The sequence below is a fragment of the Microplitis mediator genome, chromosome 4, assembly GCF_029852145.1.
Source record: "Microplitis mediator isolate UGA2020A chromosome 4, iyMicMedi2.1, whole genome shotgun sequence".
NCBI classification, from domain to species: Eukaryota; Metazoa; Arthropoda; class Insecta; order Hymenoptera; family Braconidae; genus Microplitis; species Microplitis mediator.
Window position 1 is genome coordinate 6,054,375 of NC_079972.1, and position 12,065 is coordinate 6,066,439.

Sequence of the window (12,065 nt, forward strand, 5' to 3'; positions counted from 1 at the left end):
ATATACATTCCTTGGACCCTTGAATTTCATTCAAAAATCATGTACATTTGATATAAAATAAAAATTTTCATTTAGAAATATTGAAAATCATCAATATTTCGATGTACTTAAGATCTGAAATGCAATCAATTCCCTGCACGTCTTGGTTGCATAGTCATCTTATAGTCAACGATCGTTGACTCTAACCCCTTGACGATCTTCTCTCAAGCCAATTCGAACTGTCTAATCGGTAAACTAGGTCAGAACACTTAAGAACAAGACGGTTAGGTAAGTGAAAGACGAATGGAACTGAAACGACGACAGAGTTTCAAAAGGTGTCACGAGCGTAATATAGTATCTGTTGTCATTTCTATTTAAATATCACAAAAAAAAAATCACTTTTATGTATATATATATCCATATAGTTGGTAGACCTCAAGTGAAATCGCATTTTATTTACACGTATTTATCGAGTTATCGTTTGTTTTATTCGAATATTAAAAACTATAGGATACGTGGTAACATTCGTTATTCCTTTTATAATATTTCACCGATCAAAAATGAAAATTATGATGTTCATATGTATAATTCGTTGCAGCAATATAGTTATAGAGGGGTCAACAAATTTAATTATGCTGGCACAATCATTTTTATATTTATATGTATAATATAAATAGCTGTGATCAAATGAATTATTAAAAACATAATGTTGGATGCATCAAATATTAATTAAACTATACTTTTATTATCGAATTATAAGTAATTTCTATTTAAATTACATAAATATAATAAAATATACTGCGCAATGTTTGTTATTTTGAAACTTATCATTCATTTTTTTAAATCTTTGTGATATTTTTTTTAGAATACGATACATTATACTAATACTACACAGTCGGTTTAAGACGGTTTTTTAAGGTCTATTTTTCCGTTATCATTCTCATTAACCAAAAATATTTAGAATTTTGTAAGTAAATAGTCAATGGCAGAGCTTGATATCGAAAAACATAAGTACAGCTTAGCTAACTCTAGTCTACGAGTGTACGCACGTACTAAGCAAACTTTAAATAATATTATTTGATATATTAGTTAAATTAAGGTATTTTTATAGTTGAATTTTTTAACTTGTGATTTCACATGTATCTGACTGAAAAGAAATAAATTTTTATAAAAAAAAAAACAAGAAAAAAAGTAGAGCACTCGTCGCGTAACCGATATGGTCTGGGTTCGATTCCCAGTTTGATTATACGATTATTTTTCTCAATTTATCTATAAACTGTTCATCGAAAAGGTCCCTTCCTTATTCTTCCCAATCCCTTCCTATCCTTATTTTCCTTCCTTAATACGAAAATATTGGAACGCTTCACGTATATATTCCCGTATGTGTGTGTGCATAAAGACATACTTTCCTGCTTTACAGCATTATTTAATGTAATTTAAATATATTGTACATATATAGACATATTTTCCTATTCAATACACATAAATGAATCTCCAACAATTCATAAAATGAGATGATTTGGATGAGTTTCTATTTGAGCTGAATGAAGTTATTAAGAAGGATTAAATGTTGACATTAGGTAGGCTCAAGGGAAAACGAACAATTATCAGTGTACCCAAGAGGACATGACCGGGTTGATCGAGAATTCAGCGAATTTCGAAACAGCATTGCTAGACTCTGGAGATAAATGGAGGGTGGATAATCTGGCATAGAGCCTAAAAACTTTCCTCTTCATCTCTATATACCTATTCTACCTCCTAGGTGGATACTCTATACCACTACTACTACTACTAGTACTACTAGTATTCACATTCTGTCTCATTCTAAAACTATCCGTGTATATATAATTCTATCTTCGCTCTTTTACTTGGATGCTACTAGCTCACTGTAACTACACCAACTAGAGTTACGATCGATTTATATCCATGACACGTATACTATGAGTTGTGTTTGTATGTGTATGTATACTGAGCTTTGCACCATCACATCATTTCTTGCAAGCACTTGGTTTAGCTCTTGGTCTTATATAAGAGTAACTCACTCTAGCTTTTGGCTCTTTGGCATCCTTGGTCCTTTTCGTTCTCTAGTAGCAGCATCAACTACTACTACTACTCTACTGCTACTACTACTACTATTCAGTAACTAGACGCTATGCACTGTAACCATGTTGGCTTGGTTCTCTCTCATCGGGTAAATCGTGAGCACTTGCGCTACACTTTAGACAGTAATACAGACGAAAGCTCTGAAATTGAATTTGGTCGAAAAATCAATCTTCTCTAACTATTGAATCAACTTCAATCACTGTAATTAGTCTTTATTACTGTAAACTTATGATTCTATCGATTTTACATTGCAAGACACTGATTATTATTTTACTACACCTAATCAATTCAATATACATATTATTATTATGATTATTTATAGATCTTTAAAAATGATATAGGTTTAACATTAAATAATAAAAATTTAACACCTAGTTATAATATTATCGGTTTGATAAATCTTATATGATCGTTTTTCCATTTTATATATCACAGATGACTTTTTTATTTGTAAACGTTTGTTAGTAATATTATATCCCTGTGGTATCATATATGGAATAACTAAGAAGTGAAATTCGAGAGAAATAGAGCAAATGTGATAGCACGATACCAAGAGATGGTGAATCGAGTGAGTGAGTGAGTGAGTGAAAGGGATGAATGCGAGAAACAAGAAAGAGAACTATTGAGAGGGGAAATACGCGCGTAGCTTACATTATACGTCACGTATAAACGCGCATGGAACGCGAGCGTTATGGCAACTGAGAAGACTACGTGTAGATTATTCGATATCCTTAGCTCCACACAGATTCTCAACATTACAGACCATCAGTTAGAAATAGATATTCCTATAACATTCTCCTTCATTTCATTTATCTCATATCTTTGTTCTTAATGATTTCGTTTATGTTTTATTTAATAAACAAAATTTAAATTGTCAAGTATTTAAAATTTTCTAAATATTATATTTAAAGTAGTAATGAAAATATTTTAAATACTTGAGATTTTCATTATGATAAAATAACTGAATTTGCTAAGTATTCAAGTAATTTTAATAATTTATTGTGCTTATTATAATAATTAAATTTTTTTTTTTTGTTTTTTTCACTAAAAATTAATCTGAACTCTTATATACTCAGAATACTGTTGTTCAAAAATAAGCAAAATATATTCCGAGACACGTGCATTGTTCATTATCGATTCTGCGGAAAATAGTTTAATGGAAATACTTTTTTTCTCATGTTTCTTAAGTAAAGACCATAAACAAGATACAGTGAATCTTATTTAGATTTTTTCGCGCGAATTTAATCTTCCATCGTCTCATTTTATTTATTTATTTTTTTTTTGCTATATAACAGTCTTTTCCGTACCTTCAGAAAAAAATTTAATATTTCAGCGTACAGCGTATATAAATTCCTTTTAGATCAAATCCATCCGTATTTATGTGATTAAATCCACACACACATATATTCATGAAAAAGATTATTTCTATATCTTTTAAGCTCAAAATTTTTTAAACATATATATATCACAAAAAATATTTTATTTATATAAATAAAAAGCTGCCCGTCTGACTTTCCGTTCATTCGGAAATTAAATTTAAAAAAATTATTGATTGAATTAATATGATTTATGTTGAAATGTTATTTGGAAGAGTGAACACTGAAAAAAATAAATATTTGTCCCAAATAAATCAATTTATTTGTGACTTTTTTAAAAATATTTCTTGATGACAAATAAATATATTTGGTATAACTAAATATGACACTTGATTCGAATAATTTGATAACTTGACTGAAATATATCATTTATTTATCGTAAGTAAATGATATATTTATGGTAAAGTTATTAAATTTGTGATGAAGAAGAGGAATTTAGTGATACTTAACATATATTTGAAGAGCATGACCCAACTCAACTTTATTTGCAACAATTAGATCATTTCTTTACCACAAATGAATCACTTATCTCGCGCAAATAAATTAATCAAATATATTATATCTTTCTCACAATTAAATATTTATTTGGCCATATCCAAATATACGATAGCTTTGGCTCAAATAAATCTTTTTTTCAGTGAACGAATAAATTGTTCGAACGAAAAAAGTTAAAATGAATAAGATAAAAGAAAGTATGTAAATAAAAATACTTTTACCCAAAATTTAAAAGAAATGAAAAGCTTGAATTTTTTGTAATAAAAATAAATAAATAAATTTATCTCTTATAGAAAATTATTACCTAATCTTGTTAATTATGTATTAGTTAAACGGTAAGTAATTATAAGCAATCAATACAATTATTATTATTATAATTAAAACAATAAAGTTAATGATGACCCTAAATTTGATATAGTAATAAGATGAAGATTGAAGATATATAAATTAAATTAATGGCGGTAGTAGTAGTCAAGTATTATGTAATTATTGACGACTGTTATAATTCTAATTGTATTATCTCTATTCTCATAGCCAGAAAGCACGTTCATTTATGGCGTACAATTATATATATATACATATATATATTGAGATTATTATGTGGTGGGTAACTAACACTAGCACGGATCGTTGAAACAATTATCTGATGTTACAGACTAATGGCATAATTCGCGGTTACTACGCTCATCGAAGACGACATTAATGCCACTACGATTAACGAGAATTCTCAACAAACAAGTATTGCGGATGGTGTGTTAAACCACACCAGGACGAACCGACAATCGGCTTTGTTTTTAATCCTTTTTGGTGAACGATATCAGCCGTCGGAAATCGTTAATCTTACTACTCCTGTAAAGTTCCGAGCTTTAGAATAATATTATCCTTACCACTTTAACCTCAACAACTATTTCATCCTTAATATATTTTTTGATGCTTCATTTTACTCAATAATTTACATCATGATTAACAGTGTTATTTACAAACATAATAAATTGCTAACTCTTAAATCTTTATTATTTATGGACTTGATAATACTTCATCATTGTCATATTTACTTTAACATTCATAAACTAATGTTATGTTAAAAGTTTTTCGACAGTCACACTTGGAAAATTACGGCTTAAATATATGTTGGCATAAACGTGTGTGTAAATATTTAAACTGAGGAAAATACTCAACTATTTACTATTATATTAATGTCAAAATTATTTATATAATTTATTTGTTATACTGTATGTCACATAAATAAATTAAAACGTTATGTTGTGGTAAGCAATTTATTAAGCTTTTATTTTTTATCATTTTAAATAAATTTATAATTTGCAATGAACGTTTAAAGAAAATATTACACTGCAATAGAAGTATCGTTGACTAAACAACAACTTGTATTTGGCTACATATAAAAGAAATGGATAAGTTCTTTGCAAGTTACGCTGTCGTTGGAAAAAGTTATGTAGTTGAATTAGCGAAAGAATTACTTTTTTCTCTACCAGTTCCTATACAATTAATTATTACTATGCATACGCTTTAGTGCAAATACATAACTTGATCATAACCAAGTAGTGAAGGAAAAAGTAATTTATTTTGTAACTCAACTATTTTCCTTTCAATGATTGGCGTAGTTGTGAAAATTAAATTTTTTTTTATTCTAGTCTACTTTATAATTATTCAACAAAACATTACTAGTTGAGTCAACATTATTTAGAGTTGAGTCAATTTACCATTTATCAAATCAATGAAATTTATGTCATTATTTCGTCATAAATTTTTATGAAAAAGAAAAAGCTGAATTAAACAATTAAATTAATTTAAGAAAATATTAATCACAACCTGAATTAATTAAAACTTATTCAAGCCAATAATGCTAAGTATTGTTTTTTTATTCAATAAAAATTATTAATCATGTTAAAATATTTAGCATTGTAAGTTAAATAAATATAGAACCTATTGTTTGTGTCAAAAATGTTCGTCGTCGCCTTGATTACGGCTGAACTTTTGCTGACAGAGTTGGATTTTTTAGCGGGAAATTTTAATTTTTTAATTGATAAAAATAATATTTGTTTGCAACAAAAATTTTTTTAATTAATTAGTTTCTCGATAACTTGAAAGCGTTGTTGGCAGTACTTTATTATTTTCACTGTACACTTTTTTTTTTTTAACATTTTTGATAAACGAGAGGTTTCATTCTATTAAGTAAAAATGAAATTGATGGATTTTATTCTATGATAATAATAATCGTAGAAAAAATAAGAAAAAAAAAGTTCATATATTGAGAAATACTGTCGAGTGAATTGAGAAATCGTGTCTTTGCATTTTATACGACGTATTTTCTGATAACAAGGACATATTCTGCCGACTCGAAAACTAGTGGTGAAACCCTCTTTGATGTTGTCTCGTGATAAATAATTCTAGATCGCTGTGCTGCCAAAGTGAATAAAAATATATCACAAAAAAAAAAAAAAAAAAAAAAAAAAATACCAAAAAATCTACAATTGAAATATATCGATGATTATAACTTTTTTTCTTAACATTCCTTACATCACCATTAAAAAAAAAAAAAACTACTCAAGTACAAAAAAAATAAAATGAATTTCCAAATATTTCAAAAAAAATTAAGCTACCATTTTTTATTTTCATTATTATTGTTTTTTATTTAATTTTCTCCACTAACTATTTGTGCAGTAGCACGAGTGTGACTGTAGAATTTAAAAAGAAAAAGTGAATTCTAAAAAGAAAAGGCGAAATGTTTTTTTAATTTCTTAAATAATAAAAAATTGAACTGAGAGAAAAAGTTTTCAAAAAATTTTAACGATAAAACAACAATACAATTCAAGTAATACTAAAAAATAAAATAATTATAATTTTAATGAGCGATTGAGGTGTGTACTTTTGGATTTTCTAGTAATTTGTTAAAACTATTTTTAGTCTTAAAAATATATCAGAAGTAATTTTGTGTGCTGATCATTAATCAAAATGTCATATATATTTAATATAATTTATGTTTGCATAGTTTGTAGATAGCATATGGATAAATGAAATTTGAATAACGCCCAGCAACGAAGTAGTAAAGCTCCACGTGTGGTACGACCACATCGTAGTACCCAAAACGCTCATATATTCTATATTATTCCTAGTGGAATACTCGAGAAAGCGTGAAACAGATCGCACACAACTGCGAATACAGATATACAATTTTAAATATACTATGAAATTGAGTTGATACATAAATCTACTCTTCGTACAATTATTATTTTATTAAATTTTTTTGCTTCAATTACATCTCATAAATTTATTTTTTAATATTGTTTGATAAAGAAAAAAAAGGATTGTCATAAATTATTAGTGTAATTGTTATGTATGTATTCAAACAAGTAATATTAAATTTATAAAATAGAAATGAATATTAAATCTATGAGTGGGTAAAAAAGTATCAAATATGAATCTCAAAGGAATTTATTTTTATTTTGATCCATTTTAAAAAATAAAATACAATTTTATAAATTAAGAACTTTGAATTATCATTTTCATCTAATAATAATTTAACGAAATAGAGATGCAACGAGGCATAGTAACTAATCTGAGTGAAGTAGTTATTAAGTCCGAGGTAAAAGTAAATAGAAATAAAATATAAAAAAAAAAAAAAAAAAAAAAAAAAAAGGAACAGTATTATGTATAAGAGCTTGGTAGTGAAGTAGCCGGTACTCAAGTTGGTGGCAGGGCAAATATTGGCGCGACCGTTGAGTTTTCAAAGAGCTTACTATCCATCGATTTACTCATCCAACTTTGTACTTTTGTGAGCTTTACTGAAGGTACACATTGATAATTCAATCTAATGTATCTGCGTATGTTACATACATATTTCAAAAAAAATTTATACATTGACATTAGCAGAAAGTTCAAAGTACTTAAAACTAAAATATTAATCCAGCATTAAATTTAATTATGTACATACGTTGGAAAGTTGTAAGCTAAAAAAAACAGCTTGCTAAAATATATTTTTAATTAATTCAGATGTATTGAAAATTTATTTTATATCCTTTATACATATATGTATATATAGAAACACATCCGAAAGAGTTTTCATTCAAATGATGACGCACTAGCAGTCTGTACAGATTTTTTTTTCTTTCATCATCGCTATATATTCGATTCTTCAATGCTTTCACAGTCTAGTGAGCTTTTTGAAAATAAAAAAAATAATAATAATGAAAAATAAAGAATAAAAATTAAAAAAAAAAAAAAAAAAAAAACAGAAATGTAAAGAACAATAGCGGAAAAAGTTGCAGAAAAACAAAAAAAAAAATAAAGAAAGAAATATATTCCCATGACAAAAGAGAGAAGACTTTAATATTTATTTTTCTTTTCCTTTGTTCACACGCCTGCTAAGTTCACACACACACACACACACACACTCACACACACACACATGTTACAAGAAGTGATGATTTTTAGTCGTGACTTGTGGTTATTGACAAAATCTTAGCTGGAGCCCGCAATGCAAATACACGTATTTAAAAATTTACATCTCAGGAGACTCAATAAAAATAACAAAAAAAAATAATAAATGTAACTGAAAAACTTCATTACATTTATTCAACCGTTTATAAATATATATATATTTCAATAATTATAATAAATTCGCTTCAAAAAGGTTCTAATGAAATTCCTTTTATACAATTCTTTACAAATTTTAATAATGGACTCTTTTATTTGAATCTACGGTAGCTTTGAAAAATATATTATTATAAATAAATTTTATCGTTTTTTTTATTATTATAAATAATAATAATAATGAATTAAAGAATATTTGAGTAAAGTATGCAATTTTTAGCATCTGATTAGCAAAATATTCTTTGAAGTTACGTCCCACCAATCACTTTAAATGTACCCACAAGAGAAATGCAGATCGTACTCACGTGTGTATTCGTGTGTCAAATAGTGTAGTAGACATTCTATTTATATATATTATATAACATGGGATTTGGTGTTGAAGGATATTGGAGGCTATTCCCGTCGGAAATATCGAGTGTACGAGGAAATCGTGTCACTGACCACACTTCTATCTTCTACTTCCAAATCTCACTAGTTTTCTCTCTATGTACGCTTTTCTTTTATACATTCTCGTTCTTTTTTTCACAGTGCGCCTTTAACGTCTTTTGCACGATTGAATTTCCAACATTTCCTATTATATGTTCAAAAGCTCCTTTTGTACGACCAAGTTAATAATCTCTCACGACCTTATCACACATTCTTGATTTTTTTTATTTTTATTTTTTTTCAATAAAAAATAAAAAAAAAACTTTTTTTGATTTAAATCTTTGATATTTGACACGAAATTGTTTACGGACGAGTGTTGATTTTGTGGGTGGAAATAAAAAAATAAAATTGAAAATAATAAAAAAAATTGACTTTGATATTTGATGACGGGAACATGGCTCCCGGGTTGCGCCGATTGCCGGCGTTGCCAGCAGCAAAATATTTTAAAATTGCGAGCAGAGTTTTCCCGGTGTGCGTACGGGTATTCAATGATGACGAAGAGATAGTAATAAATAATACCGCGTCCACCGGATAGCTCGTATCAGTTTGTCATCTATTGCTTGACATTCACGACAAACGATCGTTGGTATATAAGCTTTAAAAATTACGTCACGTACAATTCTTTCTTTTACTTCCTCTTCCTCTCAACCAAACTATTCTCTCTTTTGCTTTTTTTTTTTTTTTATGAATACTCATTTTTCGGCCATTTATCTTTAAACTGAAAATTTTCAAATAATTCGTTTTAACGTCACTTTATTATTATTTTTTTTTTAATATTTAGAAATTTTTTTAAAATATTTTAAATTACTTTGACTGTCATTTGTGATTTTTTAACTTTGGTAGAAGAAAAAATTATCACTAATCAACATAAATGTAATTTCTTTTTCTTATTTAATAAAAAAATTCGATATTATTTTATTCATTGTTCAGTGGAGAATAAAGTGAAAAGGCCATTTGGCAGCCGAAATGAAAAGTAGATTTTTCAAAAAAACCTCTGTATGAACTTTAATTGTAAAAACATAAATTTTTGAAAATATCGTGAAAATTTAAAACAGCCACAACTTCTGAAGTAATTGATTGACTTAGTCCATCTTCGAACTTAATCGAGGTAACTGCCTATAGAATAGGCGTAGAAAATTTCATTGAGATCCGATAAGAATTATAGACACTATGGTGGCGACAAGGCCGGTTATATTATGTATACATACATATTTAAATTTTCGAAGTAATGGTATTTTTGAAACCTACTCGACTAATTATGATAAATTATGACAAAATTCTTTGGAAAATCCACCACGAGAACAAATATAATAATTCGATTTCTTTGAAAAGTAACTAACAAATATATGCATATGAATAAAAACTATCAACAAATAAAACACTTAACCTGTTAATTGAGATGAATGCAACTTTTTTTAAATTGAAATTTATCCAATCTCTATTATTGTTTTTAAAAAATTTAAAAACAATTTTTTAAAATTTTTAATCCACTTATTCTTAACATCGTCATACTGCAACGGAAAACTCTATTTTTACTTTATATTTAAAATATAAAAAAATTACAAAACTCAAAATGACGGAGTAAATTCATAGTGAAAATTTTTTTCCATTATTTACGGTGTACGTTGAATTATAAATTTAAAATAATTCAAATAAGATGTAAAATTTATTTTATATTTAAAATTTTTGTTTATATGAATTTATATAAAAGGGACATCATATAGTTATATATTTATACATATATATATAGTAAATGTGACACTTAGTTAGTTCGTATATGCATGTTAGAAGTGAACGAGTACTTTTGGGAATTTTAAAGTGCTCTCGTGAGACTTGGAGACCGGGTTAGCTCGTCGTTTCCCTCGAAATATTGAGATACTGCATGTGAGACCGTGACACAGGAAAGGGGACAATTGGGAATACAAAAAAAGGTTACGGGTGTTTTCTTTGCCAAGATCGTTGTTTCTCAGTCAGTTGTCGAGTTTTTCCGGCGTTGTAATGGTAAAATAAAAATGAAATAAACTAAATAATAATAATAATATTACTAAAAACAAAGTTTAATAAAAATAAATAAACTAGAGATCATTATACTTTGAAAAATTCTAAAGGGGAATCGAGTGCCAAATAGTTGTCTATTAAAATACTGAGTATTTGCACGGAAATATCTAATATCTTGATTGTCAGTTTATTTTAATATTTCCGTACTTTAACGGACTTTCCTTTTGGAAAATATATTATTTATCTTTTATTTATATTATTATAGGGTAGTTTGAGCAGTGAACGGAAGACCCCCAATAATTTGAAGAAAAATATTTCGATAAACAAATACAATAAAATAAAAAAAGAAATCGTGAGAAATATAAGTTCTTTTTTAATATATATAAGTATAAGATAGTGTCAAAATAAAATTTCCTATTTAATATGAATAATAACAATTAACAAAAATTATTATCTCTCTAAATTTCAATATACTGCTTCATTAACGACATCAGTAGTTAACATGTGACAGTGAACTTATTAATTAGTATAATTTACGAGCCTGCAAAGATTTCATAATTCTTTAAAAAAGTATGCACTATAGTTTTTTTGTAATACCTGCTTTGAAAGTTAAATTTCCGAGCGCTGTAAGTCGTGTTGGATGCGCCAAATGTATTCAGCCTCGCCTATACATTTTACTTATCCGCACTAGTGCGCTAAATAGCTTATAACTTTCCAGTTTTAATTTTACTATACTAACGTAGTAACGAGATGTCACGACCAGTGACTTTATTTAGTTTTGCTCTCGATATTATTGACAATCATGATTACGCCATTCGTTCTAAGGCTTATGATACATTGACATGATTGTTAAATTATTCGCTCTTAGTACACATATAGCATAAATTACTACAGTTTTATAATTTAATAGTAAAACAATAAATAAAGTAATTAAACAAAAATATTAAAAAAATATAAGAAAATTAATGATCCATTTTTTGATATATAACTTTAAACTTGAATCTATAAATCGACATAAAATCTATGTGTAAATTTTCATACATATTTTTGCATACCTTAAGCGCGAACGCACTGAGT

The 12,065-nt window shown here is 27.3% G+C and overlaps 1 protein-coding gene across 5 annotated transcripts in view; it reads right to left on the reverse strand.

Moving 5' to 3' along the window:
* LOC130666475 (nephrin-like) overlaps window positions 1-12,065 on the reverse strand; it is a 178,988-nt gene that overhangs the window by 35,270 nt on the left and 131,653 nt on the right. The window lies entirely within an intron of this gene.